General features: G+C 40.4%; 1 protein-coding gene across 2 annotated transcripts in view; it reads left to right on the forward strand.

Annotated features, from left to right (window-relative positions):
* LOC121652648 (inactive N-acetylated-alpha-linked acidic dipeptidase-like protein 2) overlaps positions 1–12,975 on the forward strand; it is a 613,163-nt gene that overhangs the window by 76,136 nt on the left and 524,052 nt on the right. Inside the window, exon 2 of one of the 2 annotated variants that reach the window (XM_042005529.1) lies at positions 4,532–4,572. The exons of the other annotated variant lie outside the window; for it this stretch is intronic. The gene's annotated coding sequence lies outside the window, so the exon portion shown is untranslated. The remainder of the gene's footprint in view (positions 1–4,531; positions 4,573–12,975) is intronic. 2 annotated transcript variants of the gene reach the window in all.

Raw genomic sequence — 12,975 nt, forward strand, 5'->3', positions numbered from 1 at the left:
CTTGAAGATTTGACACAAAAGGGGTGTAGCCAACTTCTTAACTGATGCCTTGTCCAGTTTGTAAAACTGTAAGTAACTTGGGTTTGTGTCTGCGTATTGCTAATTATGTTTTAACGTTACTGGTAAGTTTGACAAGGCCCGGCTACGGCCAGCGGCCTCTGCATATGCTGAACTATTCTATTCTATTCTATTCTATTCTATTCTATTCTATTCTACAGTCATTTAGCAGACACTTTTATCCAAAGCAACTTACATTTGAGAGTAAGAACAACACAAGCATGAATTCTAACAGGATGGGACATCATCATCATTAAGTGGTAGTCAGACTAGAGGCAGTTTATATATTTTTTTCTTTTTGGGAAGTTATTTTGTTTAAATACAAGATCACAATTTCATCAAACAATATCAACTTGGGCATGAGTGTATGCAGCTTATTCAGTACGTAGTTCAGCCAAAGAGCTGGACAAATCTTTCTAATGCTAGTCTTACACCAAACGATTTTCACGGTCGCAGACTAAAACAGAAGTCTTTAGGAAATCTTAGGAGTTTTACTGGAGTCACAGCGCTCCCATCATCTAGGTCATTAGATGTAAGCTGGTAATCTGTGCTGTTTAACGTCAATCTTTCTCTAGTCTTGGATCTGCGACAATATCAAACATGTTTGATATTATCGCAAGTCGCAATAATGAAACACGATTAACAACCAACAGATGAGCTCTGACAAAAGCAGAAACAGGAATCCTGACAGTCAGACCACCGGCAAAAATGGACGAACAAAGAAAAAAAAAAAGTCAAACAAGAAGCGTGATGCAACTTCGTCAGTGGACCATCCAGAAAGAGGAGTGGATGGTTATTAAGAAGTAATGTCTGCTGTGGATCATTTATGTGTTACAGTATCATGATCTGACAAATGACAGAAGAATAGAAACTCATTCATCCCTCCAGATGCTGATGAGTCAATGTAGCACCTGGTGGAGATGCAAAGCCACACCTAATGATGTGTAATTCCCTTCTCGAGGGAAACTCTCCCTTGCTTGCTTTGCTGTAGGCAGATCAGCCCTGTTCCATATCAACTGTCCAACATATCACAAAGAATCTAGTTGTAGTCTTGTAAATAGTGATTCGCAGTCTTTGTCAAATCTCAGTCTGAGACTAGGCTGAGACTTAAAACTCTAAACATTTGTTTTTAGGTGTGAGCTGGTAGTTTTCTTAGAGTCTTTTGCAAATCTTTTAAAAGTCTTCTGGTGTAAGTCCAGCATTACTCATTCTGAGTAGAAGAGTTAAGCTAAGTGTAGAAATGCTCCTTAAACAACTGAGTCTTTAGCTTGCTTTTAAAAGTGGATAAGGACTCTGCGGATCGGACGGAGTTTGGTAGATCGTTCCACCACCGGGGAACAACAGAGGAAAAGAGTCTAGCTACTGACGTGGCGCCACCTTGTGGTGGGAGCACTAGACGTCTTTCGCTGGCAGAGCGTAACTGTGGAGAGGGAGTGTAGCTCTGGATTAAGGAGTGGAGGTAGACCGGAGCTGTTTGGGTTATTGTTTTGTAAGCCAGAAGCAGAGCTTTGAATCTGATGCGCTGCAACTGGAAGCCAGTGGAGAGCGATTAGCAGCGGAGTGACATGAGCTCTTTTGGGCTGGTTGAAGACCAGACGTGCTGCTGCGTTCTGGATCATCTGCAGAGGTTTAACTGAGCATGCAGGCAGGCCAGCCAGTAAGGAGTTGCAGTAGTCAATGCATGAAATGACCAGAGCCTGGACCAGGAGCTGGGTCGTGTGTTCAGTCAGGTAGGGTATGTGACTGACTGTGTGATCCCGCCAAGAGGATTGGACGTCTGTCTGGATTCACCGCTGTGCTGGGGATTGCTGGCTGTGGCATCCCCAAACCAGGACTAGCCTCTTCCTCTTCCCTGCAGCTTGTCCCGGCTCGTCAGCTCTCTTTATGGAGCAGGCTGGCTGTAATTCAGGCTGGCTGTAATTCAGGGCAGCTGTGTGGTTTAAGCACAGTTTACCTTTTTGCTTCGTTTGCCTATCAGCCTGTAGAGTGGCTTTGATCTTTAATGAACTTTGAGACTCTGTTGGTTTGGATCTTTAGTGATCTTTCTGACCCTGTACTTTGTAGCCTGGTTATCTTTGATGACTTGTATGATTCCATTTCTGTAATGTGTATATTGTTTATTTTAAGGTATGCCCTGGGTACAAACAGCTGTTGTGGTTTAATAGAGACCTATTTTTACTTTGCTATTTTGCTATTTTATATTAACACCTCTGTCATAGTCTACCTAAGCTGTCACCAAAAAAAAAAAAAAAAAAAAACCTGCTTTCTATTTTTAAGTATTCAACTAATTCTACTGAAGTACAGATTGTTACTTCCCACCATTGTTTATGCTTCTATTCATGTCAAAATCTGACAACTGACCTGAAAAATGTCTGCATGTTGACTGGGATTTAAGGGAGTGAGCTTCTACATTCATTTTCCCCCAAAAAAAAAAAAAAAAAAAAAAACAGAACATAAAAACAGTGAACCAATATAGCAAAAAATGCTTGAAATTTACAGAAGTGAGCTGAGCTATGTCCTAGAATATCACAAAAAAAAAACCTTTTCTGTTATCATCTCCGACCACTACTACACATTTTCTAAATTAAATAACTGCTAAGGCTGCCGCTCTAATGACAAAATTTCATCCTTCCATCTATTTTCTATACTGCTCATTTCACTTCAGGGTTGGGGGAAAACTAGAATCTATCAAAGCAATTAGCTGGCGGGAGGCAGGTTAACCCTGGACAGGTTGCCAGTCCATCACAGGGCCTAATAAAAAGATGTTCAAGGAAATAATAGAGGTTGCAAAAAGTAATGAGAAAAAAGTTATTACAGAATAAAAAGAAAAATCTAATAAAAAATGGTAATAAGTGATGACAGACCGAGAGCTTGAGCCATAATAAAATCCAGCTTTTTAGCATCCTCGTTGTCATTCTGAGAATTGAGCTTGTTTAAAAAAAAAACTACAGTGATGCACTAAAATCACATTTAAATCTTTTTCTTTCATGCTTTATTTCGTTTTCTGACTCTGTACCATCTTTCTCGGTATGCCTTGCTCTTCGGTGTACCATCCTTTTAAAGAAGGCAATTGCTGCACTTCGCTAGTCAATAAATAACTGCGTCTTCTCTCCACTTCTTTTTTTTTTTCTTCTTTTTTTAAACTATGTAATTTCTAATGCAGCAGAGCTGTGCTGATTCAACAGAGCAGAACAACCTCTTTCAGGAAAAGCCCAAACACATTTTTAGTAAAAGCAGATTTTTTTTCCATCTGGATTCTGATAATTTCTACTTTTGTAAGTGGAAAAGGCTTTCAGAAAGAAGCTGTGGACAAAAATACAGGAAAGACCAAAAGTCTAAAACAACCTAACCTAACCTTACGGTTTAAGAAGGAAAGAAATAAACAGGACTTCTTTCATTTTCCAGGCTATAAATTCCTCCCTTTTCTTTGCTCTGACTGAAAGCAACCTAGGACTAAGCTGCCATGATTTTTCAAATGATTCCAATGATCAGAAAGGATGAGATTTTCCAATGAGCTCGATATATTTGTGGATCAACACAGAAATAATGAAGTTCTGTCATTATTTTTCCTCGTAAGGTGACCTCCAGAAAGATTGATGGGTTTCTGTACCATAGTTTGTGTTTTTACATACGATATTACTGGATTCAACTCCAGTCCTGTTATTATTTAATAGCCAAAACTACAGCGTAAAATCATGTGTAATAATTGTTTGACCAAACAACGTGAATACATCATATGACCCAATTTTACCCGTCCCTATCCTAAAACCCATGAAGAGTGAAGGGATGGCAGTAAACAAGTGCTCAGTGAAGGGAGGAACTCCTTGATTGATGGAACATCTCCAAAACCTCGTGAAGCTCGTGGAGGAGTGAAAAATGTGCAGGTTGCAATCTGAGCAGAAGAAGAAATGAAACAGAGGAAAAAAGAAATGTTTTTACAACTTCTAAGACATGACAGTTGTTAGTTCAGAACTTTAGTGGTTTCTGCTTAAAAACAAACATAAAACGTTGGATTCTGTGTCCAAACTACCATGAATTCTTCATCTTTTAAACATTTCACTGTTCAGTTCCAGTCTTTCACACATGCACATATACATACAACACAGAAACACACTTCCTTCCAGAAAAGCACATCTACCCACTTTGTCTCTACGAAACTGAAGATTTCCTTGCATGAACTCTGTCTTAGCCTTTATCTGTGCTATTTTCAGACACAGCAGTTAGTGAAGTATTGTGAGAAGTGATACAAAAGCTTTCTTCTCCAGGGAGGAAGAGATTCAGAGCGGTAGAGAAGATAACTTTTGCCACTGACTATTCATCTTTCCTTCTTTCCATACTCCATAGGTGCCACTTCAGATGCTTGGACCAAAAGAATTGAAAAAAAAAAAAAGAAAAGAAGTATTTTAACTGCATTAAATAATGCAGGTAGTCTACAAATGTTTTCTCTTACATATTGTTTTTCTTCTTTCCAAAGCCATAGGTAACACAAGATCCGGATCCAGTGCAGCATTAACTGTAAGTAAAACCTAAAGAATGATCATACACTTGTTTTTCTTTTTTCTCATGTCTCTTTAATTACTGACACTCCCCAGAAGTGATGACAGTACATTTAGACTCCCTGCTGTGGACATTTCATACTGGTTTAGAAGTGAGACACTCTTGTGTTCGCTGATGCATGATACAGTTCTGGTTTATTGGGATGAAAAATGAGCTTTATAGATGATGTAAGCACCATTTTACACAGAAAGCAAAATACACTGCCCATATTTTGCTTTCTGTGCAAGTAAAATTGTGTTGGACCTCCTTTAGCTTTTTTTCCAGCAGCATTCTCTGTGGCATCGTCTCAGTGAACTTCTGCAATGTCACATAATTTAATTTCATTCAGTGCTGCATTATTTTTTTCTATGTATTGATGATGGGAGAGTCCGACCACTGCACACAGTGTTCTCCAGCATATCCCAAAGATTCTCCATGGGGTTCAGGTCTGGACTCTGTGGTGGCCGATCCATGTGTGAACATAATGTCTCCTGTTCCCTGAACCACTCTTTCACAAGCTGAGCCCCATGAATCCTGGCACTGTGCCATCAGGGAAGATGGAATAACCTGCTCATTCAGGATGTTCAGGTATCAGCTGACTTCTTTCTTTGGACACATAATGTCGCTGAATCTAGACCTGAACCTAGACCTGACCAACTGCAGCAACCCCAGACCACAGACTGCCCCTATAGGCTTGTACAGTAGCACTAGACATGATGGCTGCATTCATCTGCCTCTCTTCTTACCCGGATGCTCCATCACTCTGAAACAGGGTCAATCTGGACTCATCAGACCACATGGCCTTCTTCCATTGCTCCAGATTCAGTATGTACACCATCCTGTGTCATGTATTAAAGATTCTGAGTCCTCTACCCACTGGGCTGCTAATAGCAATGCTAACATCTCTGCTGTGTAAACTGATACACCATCATTTAATCTCTTGCTACTCTGAACTACCCGATGGATTCTTGGCTGCATGTGTATATATTTTTATGTAACTATAAAAATTGTCAATATATGCCTGAACAGAAACTGAATCACAACTCCCTCCCTCGCCCCTGCTCTTACTTTCCAGTAAGGTAAAGTCCACGTCTCCATTACTGACACAGTTGGGCTGATGTTTAATCGATTTATTTCCATTTCAGCTGCTCTTTGCAACATTGTCCATCCAAAGCTCTCATTTCGCTTCTTTTCCACATTCCTACATGGTTGCAATGTGGTTGCCTTCCCTACATGTGCTCTAAAATGGCCGACTAACCACTCGGCAGGAAGAGGAAGGTGTACCTTTACAAAAAGAAAGGTGTGCAGTTCAAAATAAAATGCACATAATGCTACATAAATTACTGATTAAATACACTGATACATCACACTACTCACTGCATCAGTTGTGGTTAAAATAATTTGTTACAGCTGAAACATCATCAGGAGGCTCTGACCTATTTGCTTAGTTAAATCCAGATGGACAAAATCCAGTGGCCTTGGACTTGGCATCCTCTGGTGTTTTACAAGCAGCAGTGAGTTTTAGGCTCTGGGTGCCCACAAGGGCCCAAAATTGTAATACTAACAAAATTAACTGATAAACTTACAATTATGCAAACATTTTAGTTACAATGCAATGGTATCACTAAGTTTCTTTGTTTTGGAAACATTTCTGAACACCCACCCTCCCTCTATATTTCCCTTAAATGGTTCAGTCCACCTGCACGGAGCTCAGTGCTACAGACAGCGAGTGGACGAGTGGACGCTCAGACAGCAGGATGCCAGAGGGGTGAGGCGAGGTGGTCAGTTAGTTCGTCTGATGGAAAGTTGTGGAACATCAGCTTGTTGTCTCTTCTAAACTTTGTTCATATAAGCTAGCTCACTTTGCTCCATATTAGCTCATATTTCTGAAGAAAACTCTGGATTTTATTTATTTCACTGTTGTTTTAGTCAAATAATCAACGCAGACAAATGATTAGCGAGCTGCTGTGCTCCGAACAGACATGAGAGCAGCCGAAGCAGATGCAGATTGCAGGAGCTTGATTCAGCAATAGTGTACATTTACCACTCCTATATATCTTACTACACAAAGTTCTACCTTTTAAAATGTGATTATTTCATTTTAAAAATGCTCCCAGCCATTATTTGGCTGTAAATCTCCACAGTGGTTTGCTCGTGACCGTGGACAATAAACCATGTGAGGTCCTGCTAGTTTTTGTTTCTGAGCCTACCTAATTTATTTTACCATTTGCTTCTGATTTTTATGTATTTATTTTCATTAATTAATTTTTGTTGCCTCTTGTTCAGTGCTCTCCACAGATTATAAATGCATTTCATTTTCATAGAAGGTTACTTCCCCTACATAGGGGTTACTTCAGTTTCGTTTCATGGGCCCAAAATCCCCGGCAGCACCCCTGGGTGCAAGTATTTCTAAACTGATACACAAACACGTGAAGTATCTATCTAGTAACTTCTATAAACACGATGACGTGTTTTCCTCTGCACATGCGTGTCATTAATGGCCACTTGCCGTTCACACTTAGTGTGATGAGGTCACACTGACATGATGATGTGAACGACTGCTGAAAGAAAATTTAGACCTGCAGTGTGAACATAGCTTTAGTCAGGCAAGGTGAGTGCTGCTCACGGCCGCATATTCATGGAAGTAAGTTAGCTTAATAATGCTGAGTAGGTCATTATGACTGGTAACTTATCTAAAGCTCCATAAGTGGATGTTTTTTTTTTCCTTTTTTCTAATTTATTTCTTTCAGAAAGGTTTGTTCAGAATTACAATGTTTTCCTGAGAAATCCACAGAAGGGGCTTGAGTTGAAACACCTGAGCTGCTTGTTTCAAATGGGATGATACCATCATTGTAGCAATGTAATCTGCAAAGGAAAACATAGTTTTTGTCGTGCTATTGTAGTGGGATTGTCTCACTGCTATTTCCTCACTCACACATTGCCACTGCAAGGTGTCACGCCTACGGTACTGATTGCTGGGCGGAGTAGAGCGCCTTTTTATCCAGGCAGGTTGTTGTCCCAGCAGTATGCGCTGTATGCTGGCGGGTTGTGTGCCAGTGTCAGCATTGTCTCCCCTGTAATCGTAAGTGCCATCTGTTGGCGCCGTGGCAGCCCTTGGGTAGTTACATCTGATTTGTTTTTCCACAGTGTTGCGGTCCACTGGCTGTTCGGGCCGTGTTGAATGCTGCATACCAGACAGCTCCACCTTGGCAGTGTGCTGCTTGATGATTGGGTATGGTGCTGGGGCAGTTCGTCCAGACCTGCTGCAGTGTTGCTGGTTTCTCCCTCCCCGCGGGAGGAGGTGTAGCTACTGGTAAAACGACTTTTGCTCTGCAGGCAGAGCAGAATATTAACCCGGGTAATAACACGGGGATTAGCGCATCCTACGCTGTCGAGGGTATGTGGATACCCTGCTAATTTGTCTCCGTTTGGGATCCCTGTCCGCTCCTCACGTCCATCTGCGGGTGGACAATTGTTACTGACAATTCACCTTTACGCTCCAGTGCAAGGGTTAATCCCAGACTGATTACCACGGGGGATGCAGCCCCACATTTTTGTTAATATTTGAAGTGTTTCCGTTGCATGTAGCTTTTGGGTTTGTTGGGTTTTTTTATTTGTAGGGCTGGAGCCTCAATGCAATCTAAATCCCGGAATATAGGGTATTTTTGGGAAATTTTCAGCTTTTATTTATATTTTATGTTTTATTGACTGTGTTAAAAGGAAATCATTTAAATAAAATATCTGGTTGTTATGGGAATCCATCTGCCCTGGTGCATTATATTTTGAACCTACCTTAGAAACTCCTATAGTACCTACTAATCTTATAAAGACTGAAGAGAAGGAGGAGACCTTTTATATATCCTAGCCTTTGGTAGACTGATTATTTTCCACCTGGTGGTGGATGGTTGACTGTCCTTTTTTTGCCTCTGAAATTGTCATTCCTCATCTTGATCAGTATGTGGGTTCAGGTTAGCAGCGTCGTGTCAGCTTCAGGTTTTAGGCCTTTGACAGTGACATGTTTCTAACTCAGTAATAGTTGCCAATAATACAGCTCATTTCCAGCCCTTTCTGCACAGCCTCTTCAACGCAGTAAATTGGGGACCCAAAATGTCAACAGTTTTTTTTTCCCTTGGTGTCATTCTGGACTGTGATTTTGGCTATATCTTTGTCTGTGTAAGAGATTGAGAAACCAGATGATGGCTGCCTGCACTGCATCTGATTGACTGCTTCATTTGACTGCTGACTCCAGTAGCTCTGTGAGAAATGTTAATGGGGGGCAGTTAAAGTCAGATACAGTTCACCAGCATCTGCATTAGACCATCATCACCCTTGAGAAAAGACTGATGTAAACGGTGGAGAAAAAATACCAAGTTGGGTTAAAAGTCAAAAGAACATGAAGAGTAACACCCACTGTCGAGTTGGAGAAGTCCTCACAATCGCCTTCACGTGTGTGTGTGTGTGTGTGTGTGTGTGACTGCGTGCACAGACAAGCTTTGTGTATTTGTGACTGAAGTGTGTGTTGGTGTGTAAAATGTTTACATTACTGTGAGAAGAAGGTGTGAAGCAGCAAGACAGTCAGGTACATCTTGTCCCCTGGCCTGTTGACCACATTGGATACTGGTGTACTGTCACAGCTTACACACACACACACACACACACACACACGCACACACACACACACACACACACACACACACACACTTCTCGCTCTGTTGCCTCTGACCTGAGATTGCTGTGTGCTGCTACTTACACCTAGAGAAGCACTGGGCCATACTCACACACACACACACACAGTCACATACACAGTGATTTATAGCCTCTGGTATAGTCAATAAGACCCAGGGCCAAGATGAAGGACTTGGGCAGTAGCAAGCAGGACACACATGAAAAGAAACACACAACCACACACACTGATGTCCATTAGCTAAATGTATAGAAGCGAGCTGTTTTCTTCATTGCATCCCAGTTTAATGCAACTGTTGTCTTTGCTGCTCCCAGTGAAAAATTAAATATCTCTGCAAGCAAAAGTCTGATTCCCATTACAATAACTTCCTAAATATAAAGACAAAGCCACAACCAGGATCATAATCACTCCGTGGTGGATTTGCTTAAGTCTTTCAACCATCACCCTGCTTAAAGGCAAGCTATTCAATACCTGAGGCAGTGTCTTCAAAAAAGCAGTTTTATGTGCTAATTCAGAGAATAGCTTTGTGTAGACGTTTTAAAGAGAATCGCTACTTCTACAGCATACCAAGAATTTCCATGTGCTTTTGATATTCTATTATGGATGGCTTCATGTAGATTAGTGAGTGGCTGCTGTAAAAGCACCACTTTAATTACTTTAACATAACTTTTAAGTTAAGGTAAATTAAGGTAAGTTAAGGTAAATTAATTTCCCACAGTCATGGTAAACTGTTTTTGTCATGACTTTACAAAAATATTCTATGACAGAGAAACACAGCTCCCTTCCCAAACTTGAGTTTGGAGCTGTTTTCATGGCAGCTTGAGTTGCAGGAACACCGTGAGTCCCTGAATGAAATGGTTGCATGGAGAGTTTTTTATTACAAGATGAAGGTAGGTAGTAGTCACCATCTCCAACTAAAACTTGGTTATTATTTATAAAGTAAGCACTCCTTACCATGATGTTGAGTTCTGTTATTGTTGGGTTGGCTCTTAAAATAGAAACCAGTTTGTTCTCTAGCTGTTATCAGTGAAAGAGAAAAGAAGAATGATCACTCCGTCACTTCTGTCACCTGTATATAGACTGAGACAGGAAAAGGACAGAGAGGACAGAGACATGAGTCTGAAGGACATAACAAGAAGTCTGACCCTCAAAAATGTGGGATTCTGTTACTATATTCAAGTAATATAAACAGCTAAAATGACATTAAGCTGTCCAGCAGAGAGGACATGAGGATCCAGGGACAGAGAAGGTGAAGCAGATGTTTGGAAAAAGAGATCAAACAGATCCAGAGACAGAAGAATTAACTTCTTCCACTAGTGCTTTATTTAGGTAACAAATCTACGGCTACTCACAAGATAGTTCAGGTTCACAGATCAGAGTATTTAATTCCTTTCCAGTGGCAATAATGCAGCTGAAGACAGACCAGATGAAGTTGCAATTTATAATAAATAAATAAGTAATTACCCCCCGAGACCTAAACCTAGAGACGTCCCTGTATACATGTATGTATGTATGTAGTAGTTTTGTTTTTGTGTTTAATACACCGTTCTCTCACAGTTGAACTTAGCAACAAATTGCTCGAATAAACATCTGCTGCCTGCTTACTTCTATCCTCTGCTCTTAGTTTCTCGTTCTCACTCTTCTATCCAAAACATGCAACAGCAGTCTGATGATAAACCATTACTGACCCCTAGTGGCGAGCTGTAAAACTCTGATAACAGCAGTACCTACAGGTGTAACTCAGTTTCTTTCAAAACATCGGGTCTTTGTTGAACATGGTGTGCATACAGTTTTAAGGCCCATTTTTGCTTCTTTCGTACATAAACAGCAACGTCCATTTCAAACGTCGCCGTCCTCATACTTCCATGCGTCTTTTGCATTGCCATTGTTATTAAGTCCATTCTTCCGCTGGTGGGCAGTGCTGAGCTCAGAGTTCACTCTGCCGACGTCAGCAGTGACGCATCGCTATCAAGTTGTTTCCAACCCAATTTCTAAAGTTGTGGTCCTTGTCTGCATACTTCTTTGGCCTTGTTGATCCCTTTCTGATTCCCTTGTTCTCTGGTTTGTTTCTTATGCTGGTCGCATGCCAGCTATTCTGCTCAGCACTGCCCCAACCATTTCTGGTGGTTTTGCTCCATCTTCTGCATCAAGTGACAGATAGCTAAACTCCCTGAAAACGGATCAAATTACGCACGTAACCGATGCAAAAAATAGACAAAACTGTCTTTCTGTCTGCATATCCGTCTTCTGCCTTGAGCATAAATGGGCATTTAGCGTTAGCTGCTAATGTGTAAGCCTGCAAAGTAGATGAGATGTGAATGCTTGATTTTTTTTATGTACCGACCTCCTGCTGCTGCTGCACACAATCGTGTTTTTCTTTCCTGCTCGTGTCCTGACTGCAGTGTTTCCGTCTTTTTAATGCAAAACATTGAAAAGATGGAAACAATGGTGTTTTTTTTCTTTTTTTTTTTCTTTTTTTTTTTTTAGGCTCATGCACAGATAACTAGCAACTACTTATATCGGATTCAGGGGTCTAAGTGCACAAAAACATCAGATTTTCGGGGGGAAATCTCGGTGTGTTAGTCTGGTTTCTCCTTATCATAAAACTGCCATTATCTGATGAACAATGTCAGGTTATTCTGTCCACATGATCACTTGAATTATCTGATAATTTCAGAAATCAGGTATTGATCAGACTTTGCTGTGCATGTAAATGGGCTCAATGTATAGCCCAAGGGCCAGGAATCAAACTGCTGAACTTCTAGTTAGAGGACAACCACTGAGCTGCCGCCTCCTTCTCTTACATATTCACATGAAGACTTCTCTGTCTTTACCGCCACTTGCTGATTAAAGTTTTTTTTTTTCACTTCTTTATTTTTCCTCTTTTATAACCCCGGCCCCAGACTTTTGTTTGCCTAATAAACATAGGAGTATCTCTTAGCAAAGAAATAAACTCAAGTCTTTTTTAGAGCAACACAAGCAGCACTTTCACATAAAACAACAGCCAATCAGATTTATGTTGCTGAGCCCCTTTCTGGGCCATAAAACAAGGATAACAACATGAAATGTGAAACAAGAGGCAAACACTACCACTACAGTTTCAGGGCTCAGTGACAACTTTTTTATGTTGTTCCTTTTCATTGCTTATTCAAATGGCATCTGTATTAAGCTGATTCAGCCCATTTTCCCCTGATGCTGTCACAAACAGCTATTTTTGCAAGAACCCTTACCAAATGAGAGACCAGCATTTGGAGAAAATATGTAAAACAATTAAGTTTTATAGTTTTTGAAGAAGGAACTGTTACCTAAATCCAACCATGCAAATCTGAGAAGCTTTTACTGTACTTACAGATGCTGCAGCGTCATTTGTAAATTAATGATAAATACGTTTTTGTATTTTTAAATAAAAACCACAGTTTTCACAGCGTAGGAAAAACAGGTCACCTGGAATTGCGGTCAGCTTCGCTGGAAAGTTCAGATCTGGAACTTTTTTCCAGTTTTTCTTTGACCACAGAAAACAGCAGATATGATGGTTTGAGTTTGACAAAGCAACATATTTATCAGACACTTTTATAGGCTCATAATTTTCTGTCATTTTACTAAATGAAAAGAAGTGATTGCATTATTTTATTACAACAAATAGAACTTTTCTTCCATTTATAATTGATTGTTTTTGTGTATTTTGGGTCCAATTTGTT

The sequence above is a fragment of the Melanotaenia boesemani genome, chromosome 14, assembly GCF_017639745.1.
Source record: "Melanotaenia boesemani isolate fMelBoe1 chromosome 14, fMelBoe1.pri, whole genome shotgun sequence".
Taxonomy (NCBI): domain Eukaryota; kingdom Metazoa; phylum Chordata; class Actinopteri; order Atheriniformes; family Melanotaeniidae; genus Melanotaenia; species Melanotaenia boesemani.